This window comes from Rhipicephalus sanguineus, chromosome 5 (genome assembly GCF_013339695.2).
Source record: "Rhipicephalus sanguineus isolate Rsan-2018 chromosome 5, BIME_Rsan_1.4, whole genome shotgun sequence".
Classification (NCBI taxonomy): domain Eukaryota; kingdom Metazoa; phylum Arthropoda; class Arachnida; order Ixodida; family Ixodidae; genus Rhipicephalus; species Rhipicephalus sanguineus.
Window position 1 is genome coordinate 6,011,657 of NC_051180.1, and position 21,893 is coordinate 6,033,549.

The 21,893-nt window shown below is 47.6% G+C and overlaps 1 protein-coding gene across 1 annotated transcript in view; it reads left to right on the plus strand.

Annotated features, from left to right (window-relative positions):
- Positions 1–21,893, plus strand: part of LOC119393144 (uncharacterized) — a 445,271-nt gene that overhangs the window by 293,677 nt on the left and 129,701 nt on the right. The gene's annotated exons all lie outside the window — the stretch shown is intronic.

Genomic DNA, 21,893 nt, shown 5'->3' on the forward strand with positions numbered 1-21,893 from the left:
CATGCGATACCATCTCAGAACCCTCCCGTGCGACCTCTTGATCGTCGACCCCGTGCTCAGCGTCCACAAAATCGGCTGCAGATGCGCAAGTCATTGTTTAAATACGCTGAATTAAAAAACCCACAGGTCCCTTATGCATTCGCCAAAGATGACTAGAAGGCGAAAGCCATCTTCTTCTTCTTGTCAGTCGATGTATTGATTCTCCCGCGCCCCCCTCCAAAAGCGTTCTGCACCTAACGCGGTTTTGCACGGCCTCCGTGACCGATCACGGATGCAATGCAAAGCGACCATGACGTGTGAATACGTCATCATGTGACGTCACGTTATGTGACGTCATAATGACGCTACATGTTTTAGTGACCTGTGACGTCAATATGACGTCATATGGTTACGTCATCACGTGACGATTATTTTTTGCATACTCGTGTTGACGCCGCCGACGCGGGACGCCAACGGGCAATCTTCCCGTTTGATGAGGCATCTAGGGCTTTCGACGTTTTGCATTGCCTCCGTGATCGTCCCACCGATCATGGAGGCAATGCAAAGGGATCATGTCGTGTGAATACGTCATCATGTGGCATCACGTTACGCCACGTCAAGGTGATGTCATAATGAAGTTACAAATTTAGGAGATCTGTGACGTCATGTGGTGACATCATCACGTGACGATTATTTTTTACACCACTCGTCTTGACGCCGCCGACGGTCAATCTTCCCGTTTGAAGAGGCATCTAAGGCTTTCGCCTTCATAAGCTACGCGACGTTTGCTGGTGGGCGTACATAACGAAAGAGTCAAATGCTACGGCTGTGTGCTGCATTTATGTTGGCAATAACATTTTTTCAGTCAAGCTTGCGTTCCCCTGACGCAAACACTGTGTGCTAAAAAGCCCAAATTTATTTGTGCCACTCTCAAACCCACGTTGGGCCTCTCCAACCCCATGTACTTTCTTGGAGCCTCATTTATTTTCGTGGGAAAGATATGCCACCCTGTTGGCGTTAGACACGACACTGCTGCCAAAATTGCTGGGGTACTCGCCAAATAATTACTATCCTGTTTTGCGGCTGCTGGTTGCTGCAGTAACTTCTATTTTATTCACCGCTATTTCAAGCTCATGTGGGTCCTAGTTCACAGCTGACGTTTGTAGAACAAGTCCGGCGAACGTTACTGTATTTTCTTTCTTTTCCTTGGCGTTGCATGCTACTATACATGCTCGGTCTCGTAGACTGCTTCTTCCACCAGCAGTCTCGAAGTGGTGAAGCTTTGGTCTATGAATATCTTGATGACAGAGAGAGGCAAGTTCACTGGAATGCAAATGGAACGATTATTAAGGAGTATTAAAAAAAGGCGTCGCATTTGCTCACGTTTTGTGTCAGCACCAAACGAAACGAATGCACTGAATAAAGTATAATGAAAACACTGGGCTACAAGCGGTGCTCGTCGTAATAGTATCAGCAGGAACTGGACGGGCGCGGGCAGCGTTGCAGCAAAAACACGGGCTAGGCAGCTCCAGCTCGTGCCTCGCGCAGGGCTGGCGATGTGGCTGCAGCGCTGGACATTCCTCTTCACTACAATTCGTCCCCCGTCGGAAAGGAGCCATCCTGGCGACTCACGGTGAACTTATTACGAGCGGATCGTAATAGGGCTTCAGACGCTGTACGTGAACAGTTTCACGACCCCGAAAGCGTTGGTCCGTAGATGGTGTGACTGGTTCGACGATATAGTTCACAGGAGACGTCTGCGCAACAATACGGTAGGGTCCCTGATACTTGGAAACAAGCTTGGAGGAGAGACCAGTAGGGACAGCTGGAACCCAAAGACACACAAGGGAGTCCGGAAGAAAGTAAGGATACGGGTGGTCATTGGTCGACGGTTGCAGAAACAGAAGCAGAAACTGAAACAGAAGCAGCGGCATTTGGCCGCTGAGAAGAGCGATCAATACGCAGTGCGAGACAACTTTTCAAATGACATTCAAACGCACACAAATTTAGACCGAAAAAAAAAAACACTGAATCGTCGGGACGGCACATCACAAAGTTGCCATGCGCACCGAAGCCGTAGTTGTAACGAAATTTTTTTGAACTGCTCTGATAGCGTCCGCGCAAAAGTAGTTCTTTGTGTACTCACAAATTCTCATATTTTGCGGCCTAAAGTTCACAGCGCGGAGCCAAAACGCGCTCGTAGCAAAAGCGAAACCATCAGTACTAACATACATGCATTGAGACGCTCATACATGCAGAGGCACCGTCAGTCGTCGCGAACCCGTGCGATCGCTGGCTTGAGGCCTCCTTCTGTTATGCTCCGTTTGGTTATACAGGCAGTCTACTCTAACGAAATATTTCACATAGTTCGCACTCAGCGAGTGCTTTCACGCAAGAAGCCGGTTCAGGGGTTTCCAACGCGGTGACCACGTGTTTTCTGCAAAGAGACAGCGACTGTAGACTATCTAGTGCTTTTCAGTTCGTCGAAAATGATTATTTTGACAGTAAAGAACACAGTTCCTTTCGAAAGTACTTACAGAAACGCCCTGGAGGGCTTCCGCGAGGTGTTTTTGTAGAGCGTCGACAGCAAAACCTATGGAGAGCGCGCCGGTGGTATCCTACCTAGCACGCAATCGAGGCGCGTCCGATAGAGGGCGACTCCGTTACTCCTCGTCGCCAATCCTTGCGTTGCTTGAGTGTTATATTGTGTAATTATATTACACATTGGTGGTTATACTGCTACCTTTGGGATGTCATTATGTCGGGCAATCGGAAGAGGAGCGCGGTGTGGTCGTTGTTTGCTGAAGATGAGAAAACGAAGACTGCAAGGTGTAATAAATGTGGTAAGCACTTCTCGAAGCCAGCGACGGAGACTCTAAGATATCACCAGCTGCACGCCCACACTATTCACGTGCCAAAGAGCCATCTCCCAAAGAAAGGTGGCAACGACGAAGGTGACAGTGTTGAAGAACCCTATCCTGACGCCCTCAATCCGCCTCTTCAGGTAAGTTGTCAGTATCTCGCTATTTAGCCAACAGCCATCTCCCGACGACGGGCTCCTTGTGTCCAGTGTGCGAAAGTGGAAATTTTCGCACACTGGACACAAAAGGCCCGTCATCGACACTTTCGAAAGCGGGAATTTTCGATCGTCAGCGCGTCTGATAAAACAATTTGGGTCCTTACCAAGCACAAACGATGCCTCTCAAACAAAGAGATATCGAGATTAAAGCACCCATAAAAAAAGTCGATTAATCGATTAAAACTTTCCACCGAAAGCAATTAATCGATTAAAGGCTAAATCGATTAACGATTAATCGATTAAAAATTTTAATCGACCATCCCTAGCGGGGATTCGGCTTTTGTCGTCTGCTAGGCCGCGGCTACAACAGCAGCAGTTTCGTTATAGTTCGCTCGCGTCGCACAGCGTTCCTCGACTACTGGTTGTATTTTCGTGCAATGATAGTTCTTTAGATGGCTGCTAGCATTACTGGAGGTTAAGAAACGTTAACATTTAACGTATCTTCTGTATACACAGAGCCATCGCGGTCAGGATCATGCCACCGAGTTCGTAGCGTCACTCACTGGGCTGGATGGCGTTGAAAAGCTTACGTGAAAGCGCGAACGTCCCGCCAATCGAGTTAAAGAGAGTCTACGCTGCTTTGGAGTGAAGCGCGATCAATTTTGCGGCTTATTCGCAAAAGTTAGCGCTATGTAAACAGACTTGAACGAGAGTTCACACTCCATTCCCAATTGCAGTAAGTACACAAAACGTTTGCCGATAAAATAAAATTGATAACTTCATCGACCAGCCGATTAATGCGGACAACAAGCACAGATTGGGTGAGTTGGATGCACATTAAAACTTGTTACACGTACTATCGCCTCCGAATGAAACGCCAGCAGTGGTGCGCGTGGTACAGTTCGAACCCTTATGATTAGAGATAGATACGCTCTTGCGGTTTGCCGCTCCTGAGCCAGAATAATGATTTCGATTGCGCAGTGCTGCCTAATCGTGCGTGCGTGCATGTCAATGGTGATGACAGGACGGCGCGCATTATACAGATCCTAATGCTTGGGGAACGCGCTCCGCTGTTCGTGTTTCATTTGCCACCGATAATACAGCTTGATAAACAGTAGGAAAAATTGGCGAATATGTCTAGGAAGAGGAGCAAGAGAGCTCCTTCCCATCATTCTATTGGTCCCTTTGGCTGGTTATTGCTATTCTTTACCGCGCTGTAACAAGGTTAAATATTTTACGATGAAAGCTTTGGATTCCTGATCAAACGCGAAAATGCGCCGTCGGAGACTCTAGTCGGCAGCGTCAGCACGAGTGATGCAAAAAATCCTCACACGATGACGTCAGCTTATGACGTCCTCATGACATCACAGACCGCCAAAATTTGTGACGTCATAACGTCACGTCATATGATTACGTCATCACATGATATCGTCGGTTTGCATTGCCTCCGTAATTGGTGCGTCGATCACGGAGGCAATGCAACACCAGGTGATGTATAGAAAGCTTGCAATGCCTCCGATCCTGGAGGCAGTGCAAAACCACGTTACGTGCAAAAGGCATTCGGAAGGGGGCGGGGAAGGAACAATACATCGACTGAGAAAAAAATAAGATGGATTTCGCCTTCGAGTCGCCTTAGGCAAATGCATAAGGGACCCTGCGAGTCTTTTTAGTACAGTGACCGCATCATGCCCTATCAGAAGTCAACCGTTGAGAGTGAATTGCACTATTTTATAACAAATACACCTTACTACGACTTTCGATGCGAAAGCTTTGTATTTATCTACGTTAGTATGATTACACTAAATCTGTGCAGTATGCTTTCAAACGGCCCGGAACGAGTCAGGAAACGTTAATTTATTAACGCAGGGATTAAAATATGCTGCAAAAAAAAGAAAAGAAAAAACTCCGCACTACCTGGGTGATTCCACGTAAGATCGAACAAACGATGGCTGGTCGACCTCTCAAATTTATTTGAAATTTTTATATATTATTGCCTGATGAGTGGAAAGAAGAGATCCGCAATTTGTTTTGCCGCCAAAAATTTTTTCGAACCACAGGAAATCAATAATGACGAAGAGGTGGAGTGGAGCGCTCATCCGCTCTGCTGTTTTGGCCAACTTTCGTTATGAACTGCACAAAATATATTAAAGTTGGGTAGCTGAAACTTATTTACCTAAATATATGCATGTTTTTGCTTCTGCTCAGGTATTTTTAGTTTTTATGTGTAGTGTAGATGTTTTTATAAAAAACCTCAAAAATGGCCCAATCGGCAAAATTTTCTTTACTTTGAAGGTCTTTATCTCAAAAAAGCCTTGTAGCAGAGCGACAAAAATTCTGCATTACGTTCTTCGCATGCTTATCTACCAAACTGCCAAATCTTGTATTTATATAACTTTTCAGTAAAGAGATATGATCGGGCTAACTTCAAGAAAACACCGAACAATGAAAACTTCTGACGTCAATTAAAAAAAAACCCCATTTTTTAAATTTCTTAAACTTTGTTTACTTATTCTCCTCCAGATCAGCTTTCACAATCATTAAAAACATGTTGCATAATGTCGTTGCACTAATAGTTACGGCCCCTCCAATGAGACCCTTTGGCAAGGATGGGCAATTCCGACTTCTTGCCCAGCAAGTGTATAAAATGCAGGCAGGATTGAATTTCTTTTTATTAAAAGGTCAGCAGGTACCTAAAAAGGTGTCGCCGGCACTGAAGACGTAAATTTTGAAATTATTTGGTCACTGCAGCGGCCACGAGCTCGGAGCTACCGAGTAGGCGCGCGCGCACCCGAGATGCTCGTTGTAAGAGACGGCGCAGTGAGAGCTCGTTCTCGCGCCCTCAGACCGATTGAGTTCGAAACAGCAACACCTCTCGGGTGACTTGAACGCACGTGCACTGGAGCTTCGCTATTCTATCCGCCCTCTGTTCGCATCTTAGCTAGGCGCTGATAACACGGCGGAGATGGAAGCAAGATGAAAACTCTATAAGGGAGCTATGTGAGCGCTCGCTTCACGCACGCTGCTGTCACAGAAACTGCGCTGCGCCAGTTGCGATCAGTGGAAAGCATGAACGTGGCGCTCCAGTGGCAAAGCAAAATATGGATTGTCAAAGGAAAGAAAAGCAAAACTATTGGTGACAGGATGCGCTTGTCTATATTAGATGTCGGCAGCAGACGACGTGAACTGGCCGTGCATTCGGTGCGCTGTTCACACTTCATTCGGCGCGGATAGTTCTTGTGCTTTGCTCTTACTCTACTCCTCCTGTGCGTCTCATGACGAGAAAGTATAGCTCTGAAGAGTCTATTGTGGAGACTACCTTTCGAAGCACAAGAAGCTTAAAGGAGTACTGACACGAATTTAAAAAAAATTCGGATTGTTGCTCTAAATAAAAATACTGGTGTCGAGAAACCTAAAACGACTATTGTCGTGCCTGGGGATGCATCCTATATATTTTAATTAGCGCCACCTTAAAAAGACACTTTCGGTTTCGATATCGAGGGGGTGGCTTCTCAGTGTCGTTTCATAGCAGTGTGACGTCACGGAGATACAGAAATTCGCGACGTACTAGCGGGAAATCCGTCATCTGCTCGTGGTGCAATAGACAACGATGAGTGAATTGTCGTCCAGTGACCCTGACAGTGATTTCTACGATTTAGGCTGCATGCAGGACGCAGAACTCGCGAACTCGGAGGAACTGTCTTGACTTGTCGGGATAATGTCCTTGCAGTGTGGCTGGCTTGCATATGCTCAGCGACGAAAACTTCAAAGTCAAATTAAAATATTTTATACGTGTTCTCCGACTCCAGTGTGTGGACAGCGTGGACACTGCATACCAACGAAGCAAAAAATGTCCCTTTTGCGATGTCTCAAAATCGTGTCAGTACTCCTTTAATTATTGCAAAGAAGCCAAATTTCGCAGAGTTACCGACCTAGACATAAATGCTTTGAAGGAACGTTTAACGCCCGAAAGATCAGCGACTGTCAGTGAGACGGACTACTTGTGCTACGCGTGCTTTTGCTACCACTGCAATGAAAGATCTTCACGGAACGCACAGTTTAACGATGGCATTCTTATGCCCCCTGAAAATGAAATCGACGCAATTAACCAGATCACTGCGACTACCGGTGCACGTACGTCCAAGTCACCCGAGAGGTGTTGCTGTTTCGAACTCAATCGGTCTGAGGACGCGAAAACGAGCTCTCACTGCGCCGTCTCTTACAACGAGCATCTCGGGTGCGCGCGCGCCTGGTCGATAGCCCCGCGCTCGTGGCCGCTGCAGTGACCAAATATTTTCAAAATTAACGTCTTCAGTGCCGGCGACACCTTTTTAGGTACCTGCTGGCCTTTTAATAAAAAGAAATTCAATCCCTTTTCAAAATTGGCTAGCGCGAAAATCGACAAGGACTGAGAAGGAACACTGATGTACAGGACAGGCGCTAGTGTTCATCAGTGTTCCTTCTTAGTCCTTGTCGATTTTCGCGCTAGCCAATTTTGAAGATTATGAACCAAGTAGCCCAACAACGTATACTATTAAAAATTCAATCCTGCCTGCATTTTATACACTTTCTGGGCAAGAAGTCGGAATTGCCCATCCTTGCCAAAGGGTCTCATTGGAGGGGCCGTAACTATTAGTGCAACGACATTATGCAACATGTTTTTAATGATTGTGAAAGCTGATGTGGAGGAGAATAAGTGGACAAAGTTTAAGAAATTTAAAAAATGGGTTTTTTTTTTAATTGTCGTCAGAATTTTTCATTGTTCGGTGTTTTCTTGAAGTTAGCCCGATCATATCTCTTTACTGAAAAGCTCTATAAATACAAGATTCGGCACTTTGGTAGATAAGCATGCGAAGAACGTAATGCAGAATTTTTGTCGCTCTGCTACAAGGCTTTTTTGAGATAAAGACCTTCAAAATAAAGAAAATTTTGCCGATTGGGCCATTTTTGAGGTTTTTTATAAAAACATCTACACTACACATAAAAAATAAAAATACCTGAGCAGAAGCAAAAACATGCATATATTTAGGTAAATAAATTTCAGCTACCTAACTTTAATATATTTTGTGCAGTTCATAACGAAAGTTGGCCAAAACAGCAGAGCGGATGAGCGCTCCACTCCACCTCTTCGTAATTGTTGATTTCCTGTGGTTCGAAAAAATTTTTGGCGGCAAAACAAATTGCGGATCTCTTCTTTCCACTCATCAGGCAATAATATATAAAATTTTCAAATAAATTTGAAAGGTCGACCAGCCATCGTTTGTTCGATCTTACGTGGAATCACCCACCTACGAAATATTTCACATCACCGTCGTGCATCCCCTTTTGACACGTGCTCTCAACCTTTTTATTTCTTGTTTAAACTTCAAGTACTTACGACGCGCTTACACGGCAGCTGTTAAAAACTTGGATTTAATCAAAGGTTGTTGCCTGTAACGACCGTTTATTTATTTGAATGACATCACACGTCGTTTCTCATGCGCTTAAAACTCCGAACAAAGGAATTGACTCGAAGGAGCAGGCTTGGCTACCGAACACGTGCAGCACGCGGAATACGTATATTGCGCTTTAACGCAGACACGGTAGCCGAAGCCCGAACGCTGAGATTAGTGATTGAAAACCGGCCGGGAAGTCATTTTGAGTGCGCCACGGCCATAGAACAGCCGCGAAATGAAATCGTGGCCATACATGCAGATGTACACATTGATGGCTAGCAGACGACACCAGGAGCAATCGACACTGAACGTGCTCCTGACGGCAGCTCCGCTCGATTTCTCTGGGCATCTTGCTTGAACATTCAGTACGATTTGCTTTATGAACTTGCCCATTCATGTTTCAATAACTCGAGCAGGGCAGACTGGCCGGTAACGTCGAGTAGCCTTCAGGCAGCGAGCGCGCGCGCGATGAGCGGCACAAGAGTCCTCTCTCTGACGTCACACGCGAGAGGGCGCCACTCAAAGATCTCGAGGCCAATAGGGAACCCAAGCTCTAGTTTGGATGGATGTATGGATGGATGCATGGATGGATGCTATGAGCGTCCCCTTTATAACGGGGCGGTGACAATTGTGCCACCAGGCTCGACAAAAAAAAAAAATCCCTTTACTCTTCTTTTTCTTATTGTTGGCCTAGTGTCTCTACTTCAATTAAATCTATGTTACTACAGAGAAAAAACGTAAATTCTCAGCCCAGTTACAGTGTACTAGAAGGGGGCAGTGGAACGAACGAAGCGGCCGCGCCGCATCTCGGGCGACCGTAGCGGCGGCGCTGTAGTCACTTTGTACTGAAGCTGTGTAGAGCGTCTGCGTTTGGCGCACGCTAGTCGCAGCCTACGAAAGCGTGTAATTGCGCGTTTTGAGCGCGTTTAATACATTACTTAGCTTTAATCGGTGTCTCAACGCCTTCTACGCGCGTTGGTGCGCGAGTGAATATGCAGGCGTGCCAAAATTGCTCCGAGATATTTCCTGTTTTTGGAGCCTGCCGGCCCCAAAAGAAGGCGACAATCGGATTTTGCACCTAGCTGCACACTGATTGCTGTGCGGTTTGCAAACAACACTTCGAGCCGCGCTACACTATAGGTGACTGCGAAGAAATAAAAGAAAAACCAGCGACGAAAGCCTGCCATTCTTCTGCCGGCAATCTCTACGATATCCAGAGCATTGATCCTTATATGAGCTCCAATGCGCTCGACTGTTTCATGAGTAACCTGAGTACAAATAACTCTATCACAACATTTATATTAGTGACGGCTGAGTTCTGCCAGTTTTGCTCTGTTTCTTTAATGCCGAAAGGCTATCTTGTTTCAACAGCGTGCTTCCGCGCATAGGCGTGCGCAGGGTCCCCCTTCAGAGGGGGGGGGGGGGCGAAGTCGGGCGAATGTTCGTCGCAGCGCCCCCCCATCCCTATTAAGTCAATGTATGGGGCAGACTTTGCGCCCCCCCCTCTTAGGTGACCAGGGGGGGGGGGCTGCCCCCTTGCGCACGCCTACGCTTCCGCGGTTACTATGCATCGGTTATGCGACCTCTAAGTGCTTAAAATACCAGGAAGCCGAGCCAGCTGCAGGAGCCGAGCCGAAGGCGCGCTCTGAGGCACAAACTTCATGCATAAGTGCTTATCTCAAGCATCCTAAAATGCGCAGATGTAAATATAATCCGTCGGTTAATCTTCCTAAATTCACCGCAACCAGTTCTCATTTTCAATGGGCAGCTTATATTGCACTTTTCCTGACCTATCGACGCCATTGCAAAAACTCCTTTTTCACAATGCATGTTTTGTATTATAATTTCGTTGCTTTATCTGTAAAGTGTCGAAAGTCAAGCCAGGTGGTGCTCTACGCTTTGCGATATTATGTTTATATCTATATATGTGCATATATATTTACACGCACAAATACGGGCAGTAAAGTCTCACCTCCCCACCCGGCGCCAATAACAATATCCATGCAACGCCCCTGAGGACGACCGTTATTTGTACCGGTCGAGGTACCATTGACTTCCAATACCTTTCAGCCCTCGTAATGTCGAAAAAGTCACATTTACACAGGGCATTTGTAAAGATACGCACCGTACACACAGCTTCACCAACGCGCGGTAAATGTTCGGCGTGCTTTCGGCAGAATATCAGCACACAGCTTTCTGAGCAGAGTTAAATTCCAATAGAGCAGCTCGGTTACTCTGAATAAACTAGACGCCGAATCACCACCAGAAGAAAGCATTAAAACAGAAGAAATCAGAATAAGGCAAGCCCTTTCTGTTTCTTCTGTCTCTTTCTTCTGGCGGTCATTCGGCGCGTCTAGTTAATTGACAGTAATGTAACTAGCCCAGCAATGACTTCGGCTCAATTACACCGAGATCGTGACTCTTGACGGTCGGTATCAGCCCATTTTCATTTTTATATTTTGCGCACCTTCCAGCAGTCACTTCGGCTACAAGAACTGTTTTGCAGTATCTCTCAAAGGCATTTATGAAGCAAGCATCCATCAAAAGCTTTGAAGTTTTGTCCATCAAGGCTTACTACGGCAAGTCCTACGCTTAATAATGATAGACACGCAACGAAAGCCGCATTAGTAATAGTGCCGATTAGCCGGGTGCCGCAGACGCGCCCAGCATTTCTTGCGCGCGGCGCCGCGCGCCTTCAGTACCGAGCGAGTGCAGCGCCGCCGCTACGGTCGACGCGGAAGGCATCAGGCGGCGAGGCGCGTGCGTTCACGCCACTCGACAGTTCTAGTACACTCTATCATGGCATATGAACGCGCCGCGCCACACGAAGTCTCGTAAGCACGCTGCTTGGCTCTTCTAGATCGTAATATGCTACAGAGAACAACACTCGGTGTGTAAAGCCTGAATAAGAATACATAACAGCGTACCTTGATTCCAGTCACCACGTGCACGATGTCCAGTGTGCATTTTTCCAAGCACATCTGCGGCTGTATACGGCGCGGCCAGCGCGGCATCATCCACAAGGGGGCTAAGGGGGTGGGAGAAGAACGCCGCGTCGCGGCGCGCGGCGGAACTACCTCAATTACATTTTTTTTCAAAGGAGCGCGCGCCGAATGGGACGGCAGGAGTACTGTAGCAGGAGCAACACCGCCGCGCGCCTATGATCCAAGAGGCCGTGCACCTGCGCTCATAAGCGCATGCGCCAATTGGAGAAAGAGGCGGCGGCAGGGAACGGCGTGCGCGGAGTGTGTCGTCTGCTACAAACCCGTTCACTCGGCATTCTCAATATGACAAAAAAAAAAAAAAGAACGCGTATATATGTGTACTGATACTAAAATATGAAATAAAAACATCATACCGCTTTTTATACACATATGCAAAACATTGTAACATATCTTCAGTGAAAGCAGACGAAAAATTATGCTGAACAAAAACGGCAAAGCACAAGTACACTTGTTTTCCACGCCTGGACGTCTGCCCAGTAGTGTTGGTTGGACGTTTTCGTGTTACACCCTTTGTTTAGCATGCCTGCGGTGTGCTTCTTCATAATTGAAGGGACAAGGTTTCTTGTGTGTGAAGACATGGGGCAACCGGACAGGAGGCAATGAAGTGTTTTGTTCCTGGCTGTAAATCTGGTTACGGCAAAGGGCGAGAGAAGATTCCGCTCTTCGCGGCCCCATCTGTGACAAAAGCTATGCGTTCTACAGAAAAGAATTGGTAGCAGGCGTGCAGCATGCGCGGAGCAGACGACAACACGGATAGGCTCCCCAAGTATCGCTTAGTGGCGCTGCCGCTCTTGACAGGCAGCGCCATCTCTGGCATAAAAATACAAAGTGGGTGCAAGCAACGCGCGTTTTCCCTTCTCTCCAACACGCTGCCGCTCGCTTCCGTGCACGTGCAGAGCTCTCGCGGTGCACTTGCGGCGCCTCACAATGTACCGCTTGCAGCGCGGCTTCAAAAGGATTTTCAAGCTTGACTGGCACTTCCGTAAAGCGAATTCGATAAACTGAGAAAGGATCGTCAATCACGTTTACGGTGAAGAGCAGACGATCGACGACAACGACGCCCGACTCAAAGCGAAATGCATTTCCCAAGTTGCGATTACACCGTGTAGGACGTATACCTCGAGATAAGTCTGATTCTGTCATGTTAAAGATGAATAATGTCCCACATGCACTTCGAAATGAAGCCGTACACGCTATCGATGTTCTGCGGTGTGGACTACGAATCATATGATTGTTGTTTTGATATGGCATGCTTACAGTAGCAGCCGTGTACTTTCGTGAACAAACGTTTGCGGCGTGCGAAAAAAAGATTATACGGCCATGGCACTGCTTCCTGAGAAGGTTAGAGTCAAGTCCTCCGTGCCGCTGGAGAATCACCCGCCGATTAAGACGCGAGGCAGCTAGCTGGGCTTTACCCACTGTGAAGCAAGATGAACTGCTCGCCTCGTTTTTTCGGCTCTCACGTCATGCTTGCACTCTCTTTTTATGAAGATATCGACTTGACAGGCGTATAAAACCTGCTGCGCGAACGCGGCTAGAAAACCGCACCAAGTCAGAAGGTGACAGAAGGTTACTTCAAGGTTGCAATAGCAAAGCATGTATTAAGTGCCAGTTATATTTAGCGGCTTAAATATATATCACCCTAATAAAGTGACAAAAACAAAGCAAATCTGCAGAACGATGTCAAAGCTTGCTGAAAATGCACAGACATCCGTTCCGGCGTGATAAAGAAGCCTTCCCGACGCGTGAATTGCAGGCGCCGAACTTCTGACAATGTGCCCAGTTCAGTATTCAACCAACCGAGCAACGCTAACGGTATAACGCGAGTGTGAACGTTCAACAACGACGGGTAGGTCTCACGAACACGGGGAATCAAAACACAAAGTTGCTTCACCTACAACCGTAACTGGACTTTCACAATGCGAGAAGACAGCGAGTAATCATTACTGTAGTCGCTGCGTGCATGCGCCGCGTTACTTACCGATTCAGGTAGTCGAAACGAACGAATGCGATGAACTCAGACAGCCAAAATAGAAGGCGAGACAGCGCTGTCAGCTGTCCACGCTTGCAGCCTTTATTTCTCGTGCAACACGCCCGGGAACCGATACAGTTTCACACGTGAATCGCGTGCACTGTTGTGGCAGGCCACGACACCGCAATACTTCGGACCTCGATTGCGCTTCCGCGCGGTCGCTTCTGCCAACGTGGAAATGCAGCTTCGCACAGCAAGCCTCTCGGTTCAACGTGCCAAGCTGTCGGCACGGCGCCCTAGTTCCCCGCACCGACTCAGCAGCGCGCGCGCGCGCGTGTTCCCGCTGCCGACCAACAGGTTGAGTTAAGGAGAGGCCCTATCGTATTTCAATGCATTGCGAAAAGTGTGGCGGAAGTGACGTCAGATTTATGGGGCAAACAAAACAGCAGACGCCCCGCGGCGTGCTCTCCGCGGTGGTGAGCTTCTGCGCAGATTTGTAGTCCCGGTGCAAACTTAGCGCGTGTTGTGCGGTTCGCACGCAGTAAAATGTTGCAAGCAGACGTTTACCAGGCTGTTCGTGCGTGGCAGGCCCGAGCGCAGCGGGCTGAAATTCTTCGTGGAGCGTTTTTGTGCAACAGTACAGAATACCGGTACGTGCCGTAATCAAAAACGCTCAGCCCCTGCATCATCGTATTCGAACTCATGTAGCAGTGACTTACGCGTTCTGCTGGGCATTAGGCCTTCCCTTTCTTGTAGCCCGATTTCCCGATCTGCTGCCGGTTAGCGGTTCTTTGTTCGTGTATATGGAGTGAGCGTAGTAGCTATTCGGCGCAACGCCAACCTATAGTTGACGTAACTTCACGTCGAAAAGAGGACACCGCTGTATTGTATACGCGATCCTGCGCGTAAAGTTTGTAATTTCAGTACGCACACAACAACAAGCACGCAGCGAGCGCACACCGCACAATACATGCATCACGTAGCCTGATAACAGCAACATAAATTTATTGCCCTTTTGTTGAACGACACAGCCTCTAAAAACGTACGATGCCTTCGGCGCGTGTTATGTACGGCGCGTCAGACGGCAAAAACAAAAGTTTACGTGTGTTCTGAGTTGACACAATGATAAGAAGCAACAGAGCGCACATCCGAGAGCTTCGCATGCAAATACCACGCATTAGTGATCAGCAATGAAGCGAGCGTGTACGTATACATGAAAAGTGACACTCGGTACCACGGAGGAAGGAATACTAAGGAGAGGCCCTATCGTATTTCAATGCATTGCGAAAAGTGTGGCGGAAGTCACGTCAGATTTATGGGGCAAACAAACCGGTATGGGGCAAACAAAACAGCAGACGCCCCGCGGCGTGCTCTCCGCGGTTGTTAGCTTCTGCGCAGATTTGTAGTCCCGGCGTAAACTTAGCGCGTATTGTGCGGTTCGCACGTAGTAAAATGTTGCAAGGAGACGTTTACCAGGCTGTTCGTGCGTGGCAGGCACGAGCGCTGCGTGCTGAAATTCTTCGTGGAGCGTTTTTGTGCAACAGTACAGAATACCGGTACGTGCCGTGATCAAAAACGTTCAGCCCCTGCATCATCGTATTCGAACTCACCTAGCAGTGACTTACGCGTTCTGCTGGGCGTTAGGCCTTCCCTTTCTCGCAGCCCGATTTCCCGATCTGTTGCCGGATTAGCACGGTTCTTTGTTCGTGTATATGGAGACTGAGCGTAGGAGCTATTCGGCGCAACGCCAACCTATAGTTGACGTAACTTCACGTCGAAAAGAGGACACCGCTGTATTGTATGCGCGATCGTGCACGTAAAGTTTGTAATTCCAGTACGCACACGACGACAAGCACGCAGCGAGCGCACACCGCACAATACATATATCACGTAGTCCGATAACAACATAAGTTTATTGCCCTTTCGTTGAACGACACAGCCTCTAAAAACGTACGATGCCTTCGGCGCATGTTATGTACGGCGTGTCAGACGCCAAAAACAAAAGTTCACGTGTGTTCTGAGTTGACACAATGAGTAAGAAGCAACAGAGCGCACATCCGAGAGCTTCGCATGCAAATACCATGCATTAGTGATCAGCAATGAAGCGAACGTGTACGTACACATGAAAAGTGACACCCGGTACTTTCCGCAGTGCACGCGATTTGCACCGGGTATACGCAACCATACGCAACAGCTGGGCATTGCGTAGCTTCCCTAAAGAACACACACAAGGAGCAGCATGCGTGAATCGACTGCGCCGCGACGCCGCTTGCACGGCGAAAAAAAAAAAAAGGCTCGAATCGCGCATTCGCTTGCAAACGACACGGCGGAAATCGCGAAATGTTTCGAGGCTCCTTCGCTAGGAGGCGATGCGGGGGTTTGCGATGTGGAGGCTTCATGAATGTGACGTCAGGGCCTCTCCTTATTTTTCCTTCCTCCATGACCTAGAGTTACTGTATATCTAAAGATAGCATATACAGTAACTACTTGCACTCAGTTGCGCCAAGGCTTCTCTCCAGAGCCGCAGCGCGGTGCTGTCGTCGCGCCGCGGACATTCTACCGTAAAGGGCAGAGAACTGGGCTAGACTGTAGCCATGACCACGGCCGCTACATAAGTGCCATGACACGTCTTGTGCCGAGTACGTGATTTGCCCTGCTTCTCATTGTTTTGGCGCTCGTTTCTCCCCCGGCCGCCTGGATCGGCCCGCGCCATGCTTCTTTCTAAAGGAAATGCATTTCGTCGTCGTCGACACTGCATAGCTATGTTCTGCGGTCGAGCGCTGTCTTAAAGGGCCCCTCACCAGGCCATTTAGTTAGACGCTGGAAGTTGTTGTGTGCCGAATGAAGAGCAGTATGCCGCAAGAATTTTTCAAATCGGTTCATTACGAGCTGAGAAAAACAATAATTTGTAGCGGCGCGAAACCATGATGCGAGGAGGCGAGTTTCAAGCCCTTGCCACTCGCCCCGTGTAGCCTTAGAAAGCCAAATCCCTACCCTGTCCTCTTCACTTGACACATACGCATGAACACGTCATTCGCATGCATGACCACGTGCGCATGACGTGCCCGAGCCAGCCCGAGCACGCGAGCGGCGTTGCACGGCCGCTACCTGTTTTTTTATGTAGCGGCCGTGGGCGTTTTGTCGGCGTTCTCTGTGGTGTACTGCCTTTTTCTGCGGGACGGGCATGAAAGTTGAGACATTTGTACGGGCACGAGAGTGGCGGTATCATGAGCCAGTGCCGCATTAGCATTTACTTGGACGCGGTAGAATAAATGAGCATAATGAGTGCTCGAACGCGCCAGAACATCACTTTCGTTTCCAGGGCTGGCGTCTGCTCGATGCACTATCCGCGGGGACACGAACGCACGGGAAGGGGAGGCACATTAGTCCCGCATCTCGCTGCAACGTAGAGGAGCGACGTCACAGCACTACCATCTACGTAGGGCCATTTTCTCATGTACGTCATCCCCTCATTCTCTAAAGCGCGCACCCGCGAGAGGACGGGCAAGCAGCGTTCACTTTGAAATTTGACCCATTTCCGCGGCGCGTAGCGTTGCAAATTTTGGCAGACGTGATCGTGAACGCCCAGTGTATGCATTGCGCTCGTTAGCTCAAAATTGTCAAACCCGGTGAGGGGCCCTTTAAGAGCATCACGTTGCCGGAAGACTAAATTGTGGTAATGATAATGCTGTAGTCGTTTTCACCTTTCATCTGGCGTCTTTCGTTGGTTTATTTCATCAATCAACGGCGTTTTGAACAAAACTTTTATTGTTTAATCACGCACAGGAGAAATCTCACGAGGCACTACCTTGGAGGTAAACAATGGCTGCTAATGGGAATGAGAGACAGAAGAAGTCGGCTTTTAGCTAACACTTACACTTCTACTTCTACTAACGTTTCCTACTGGAACATGCCAATGGCTGCTAATGGGGAATGAGAGACAGAAGAATTCGGCTTTTAGTTAACGCGCACGCTGCGAATTTTTTATTGTTCAACAACGCACAGGAAAAATCTCCCACCGGCACCACCTTGGAGGTCAAACCGTAAGACTGGTTACGCACTACGACTACTACGACTACGACTACGAGGGACGAACGGGTGCCGCCTTAAGGAGCTTCGCCCCTAAAATTTTGTTCAAAATGCCGTTGATTGATGAAATAAACCAACGAAAGACGCCAGATGTTTTCTAAAAGCAAAACGAAAGAACGCCAGATGTTTCTAAAGCAAAACGAAAAGACGCCAGCTGCTTAACGAAAGACGCCAGATGTTTTCTAAAGCAATGGTTTTCTAAACAATGAAAATTCACAACGTACATGTAAAATTAAAGTGAGCTGCAAGTCGTCATAACTCATCGAACCTTTAGTATAAACGCGCCCGATCTCACGTCGGTGATGATGTACTGGCCAGAATTCACGGAAGATTCACGGTTTACCGATGAAGCTCCGCAGCTTCGCCCACTCATCATCATTCACTCCGTGGATATGCTGTGATTCTTTTTTTTCAATTAAAAAACTCGCTAGCAGACGCTGCCTGCGTCGGCGTTGTCTCTCGCGGGCGAGGGCGCGTTCTCGTTCCTTGCGAGCTGGTAGTTCAGCGTTCATTGCAGAAAGAGCGTTTCCATAGTCAACGCGCGCCGTTCGCTCTCTCTCGCCACACGGCGAGCGCTGAGGCGGTGACGCCCTCTCCTGCGTTCAAGCAAATGGACCGTCCCGACAGCAGGCGACGATGCACGCCAACAGGCCCGAGACCCTAAGGTGCTTCGCCCCTTAAAAAATGCCTACCCTCGACTGAATCTTCGCGGGGTCATATGACCACGTTTCACTCGCCACTGCGTTGCAAGGCGCTGTCAATGGAATGAGCCGAAAGCTCCTATGTAGCAGAAGCTGAAGTCCCTAGATTTTTCACAAGGAGAATTGCGGGCAGTTTTCACTAAGTCGCGCAAAGCTTGGTATAGCGAAATACGGGCCCGTCGCCGCTCGTTCTCCCCGTCCACCGACACGTCTAGCTTCGAGATGCGCGGCTTCCTCCTCGGGAGGAGGTTACGCGCGATGTCTCCGTCGGTGGGAGTGGCTCAGCTACTGCGCATGCGCGGCTTGGCCATGTGGTACGGTAACTGGTCGCTAGACGATGCAATGCTTGCTTCCTCGTTCTTTCTATCTTTTTTCTCTCTCTCTCCTCTTCTTTCTCTCTCATTGATGTTCTCTCTGTCTCTCTTTTTTTTTCTTTCTGCATTTGTTTCTCTCTCGTTCTCTCTCGCTGATTCTTTCTCTGCTACGCTTTACTCTCCCTTTTCCCTCCTCCTCACGCTCACTCCCCTTTCCCACCCCCTTGCTTCACTATACTATACACGGCTGTGCTGATTACGTCATGCTGGTGACTACAGGCCCATTACGTTATGTAACGTAGACAATAAGATTTTTGCCAAGATTTTAGCTAACAAGTTGCAGTTTGTAATGTCGATTGTTGTTGGACCCCATCAAACATGTGGACTGAAAGGCCGTTCTATACAGACTAACATCCACATCGCTCGCACTATTCTAGATTTTTGCTCAATTCTTTCGACCAACTCCCATTACTGCAAGTTGACCTCGCATAAGCATTTGACTGTGTTTCTCATTCGTTTCTGTTTTCCCTTTTACAGCAAGCTAATGTCGGCTCAACATTGTTAAAAGGAGTGAAACTTTGTTATAATAATTGTTCTACCCGCCTAATAGTGAACGGTCATCTCTCGCAGCCTATATCTATCAGCTCTTCTGTTAAGCAGGGATGTCCTATGTCGCCGCTCCTTTTTTCTCTATACTTAGAACCGATGTGCTTGCGTATTATTCAGTCACACAATATTCACGGTTACAGACTGCTAGAGAATGAAGTTAAAGTTTTAGCATATGCAGATGACATTGCCTTTTTTTGTACTGACAAACCCAGCATTGAAAGGATTGTTGATGTAGTAGAACAATTTGGTAGCGTCGCAGGAGCACAGGTGAACTATTCTAAGAGTTCAGGTTTGTGGTTTGGGTCAAGGGGGTCTACACCTGATCAGTTTGCCGGTATTGAGTGGTCTGTAGTGCCACCAAAATATCTAGGTGTTCCACTAAGTGCACACAAGTCAAGCTCACACTACTGGAAAGATAGGGTGGCAGGCCTTGAGCGTTATGCTAAATCTTTCATACCACATAACCTTTCAATTTTCGGTAAAGCGGAAACGTGCAACAAGTTTTTGGCTACAAAACTTTTCTACGTACTACAAGTGCTGCATTGTGCTAGATCGCATGTTCAGAGCTTTCGCCGTAAATTTGCAACATTTATATGGTCATCAACATATGAATCCATGAGACGAGACAATCTATTCAGACCAGTTAGTGCAGGTGGGCTAGGTCTAGTACATCTGTACGTGTGGCAAATTGTATCTCGCTACTTCTTTTTCCGCGACGTTTCTCACCCTATTATTCGAGCATTCTTGCAGGTAAATCTGGTAAATGTGCTGCCTGATCTAGTAGTTTCATCTGATTCTTCTCTACGACCATGTCTGTGGGGATTTATGCGAGAAGTTTATTTATCTGTTCGTTTTGTAACAGTTAGGTTTTCGAATGAATATTTGTGCTGTGTATCCCGCAAACATCTTTACAGAGATTTAATAACGATGCTGTTTCCGCCACCATTATATCGTGCAAAATACTTGGGACTGCCAGGGCATGATGTCCTAGATCGAGTACGTAAAATGCCGCTGACAACATCGACAAAAACGTTCTTTTTTAAATTACATTCAGAGACCTTGCCTGCGAAGACTTGGCTCCGTTCAAGAGACATTTTTGTGTCGTCCGTAGATTGTCCTCTGTGTGATGTGCCAGAAACAATTGAACATTGTTTTATAGGCTGCAGAGATGCAATCTTATTTTGGGATGTGCTCCAACGAACTCTTCAAAAATACTTTGTGCTAAATTCCCATTCCGTGCGATATCTCTTGCCAGCGAGTTATAATGACATACCATTCGACATGTTTCTTCTCATTGGAATGCATAGCCTGTGGAAGACGCGCATATTGCAGAGAAACGCAGAGCCGATAGTTCCTCAACAGCCCACTTCATTAGGTTGGTCACTCAGCTAAGGGATGTCTACGAGCAAATGGAATATCAACCAGGTTGATATACGGCATTGTTGAGGTGTTTATCCTTACCGCTGTTCTAGCATACAATTGGAAAATCAGTTACGAGATGTATCCGCTATAGAGGTGATTGCGAATTCTGTAGTGCCTTCTCTTCGTCATTGTGTTGCGATAACAGCATAATCAACATATTAGTTCTTCGTCTGTATTCAATTGCTTTCAAGTGCTATCCTATGTTGAATAAATACCATGAAAGAAAAAAAAGTGCCTGGATAGCCGAGTGGTCAGGACGCTCGCCTTCGGATCAAGGATACGCGGGTTCGAATCCCACATCGTGAAGAATTTTTTTTCAGCAAGATTTTTTTCTCTTTTTTCCGTTTGTTTGTTTCTCATCTCTGTACTCGTCCTCAGGGTTATTACAGGCCACGCCGTAGCGGTGAGTAGTGGGATCTGCCCAAATTCTGTGGCACATACCCGTTCATGATTATGATAGTTTTCAGCCACGGTCGCGCACTTTACGCCGAGCTGGAACAGCTTCGCTGTTTAGAAAAGTCTAGGGACATTAGGGGAACGTTGTACACAAATAATTGTTGCCTGTTCCATGCAGCGCACCAATCACGCCGTTACCATGGTGACAATGTGGCGCCGCATCCCCAGCACCAAGAGAAAAAGGGTGGCACAATAAAAATGCGTCGAGGCGAAAAACATTCACCTATCGAATATCGTAACCCTCACGAGTGCGCAGCGCGTGCAAAAAAAGCCTGCTCAGAAGGACACACAGGCAAGAAGAAAAACCTTCGCGACAAACCTCGTGTGTGCATCTTTTTTTTTTCTATGCCCGGAGGCCTAAAACGCAGGCGGCGGCGGACAACTAGCTACGCCTCTGAGATCGGCTGCTGTTGTGAATAGAAAAACTATTTTTCTCTGTCACTATACCACTCTTCCCGAGGGAAGACTCTTCGTAAGACAGAAAACGGGCAAAAAGAAAATGCCGACGCCACCTACAAGTTCCCTCACCAATTCGCCGTGACGTCAGAGATTTTGACGGCGTCTGCTATAGGCCTACGTAGTTCTTAGTCAGCAAAAAATAATTACATTGTCTTCTAAGGTGCCACACACTAAGTTTACATACTTACATACCAAGTTTCAGAAAATTTATTTGAGCCAATGTGGCCAAACTACGAACAAAACACGTTCAAGTTACTGACGTACCTCACGCTACTTGTGCGGAGTTTTGGCGCGAAACTTGAAATCGAATCTTTGACCTTCATCCTGATGACAGCAGAAGTGCCCGTGTTTTCATCACCACTCTTGGTCCTTGTTTGTGGGCGCTAATTGTTTCTGTTTCAGATCGCGTCGATTCGGTTCATTGTTATGTGTGCAA